Source organism: Pan troglodytes, chromosome 11 (assembly GCF_028858775.2).
Source record: "Pan troglodytes isolate AG18354 chromosome 11, NHGRI_mPanTro3-v2.0_pri, whole genome shotgun sequence".
NCBI lineage: Eukaryota > Metazoa > Chordata > Mammalia > Primates > Hominidae > Pan > Pan troglodytes.
In genome coordinates, this window is record NC_072409.2 from 26,792,501 (window position 1) to 26,793,164 (window position 664).

Here is a 664-nt window from a genome sequence, read left to right on the forward strand (position 1 = left end):
AGGAAATATTTGCAACCCAGATAATAGGAAAAAAAGTTTACATTTCTCATATGTAAAGAATTCCTACAAATTGATAGAAAGAAGACAACCTGATAGAAGAATGGGCAAAATATATGAATAGATATTTCCTCAGAAAAAAACAAAAATTGTCAATAAACATTTGAAACACAATGAAGCTTCATTACTTATTTAGACAAATGCAAATTAAAACAATGTTACTGTTTTTTCACCTATCAGTTGCCAACATTTTTGAAAATTCATACTATCCAATTTCTACATATTGAAGAAAAGAACACTTTCCTATATTGTTTGTACAGCTTCTTTAGCGCAGTTTTCGTAAACCCACTAAGATGAAAAATGCTCCTATCTTTTGACTCAACAACCACATTTCCAGGAATCTGTCTTAAAGAAATATCCAATTACACAATGAAATGCCATATAATTTGTAATAGTTAAAAATTATAGACAATAAAAATGCTAGCAGTAGGGGAATAGATCAACAATTTAGACTGTAGAATATCATGAAACCATTAGAAGAAAGTAAGTCTGTGTGCTCTGACAAGGCAGGATGCCCATAACATAAAGTAAAAAAAAAAAAAGGGAAAAACAATATATAAAATACTATATGTTGCACAACTCCATTTCTGTTTTTTAAAAATAGACC

At 29.1% G+C, this 664-nt stretch overlaps 1 protein-coding gene across 8 annotated transcripts in view; it reads left to right on the top strand.

The window, feature by feature from the left end:
* Positions 1-223, top strand: part of SHOC1 (shortage in chiasmata 1) — a 108,851-nt gene extending 108,628 nt beyond the window's left edge. For all 8 annotated transcript variants that reach the window (XM_016961425.3, XM_016961426.3, XM_063788422.1 and 5 more), the window contains one exon: positions 1-223. This exon is cut by the window's left edge and continues 529 nt beyond it. The gene's annotated coding sequence lies outside the window, so the exon portion shown is untranslated.
* The last annotated feature ends 441 nt before the right edge of the window (positions 224-664 follow it).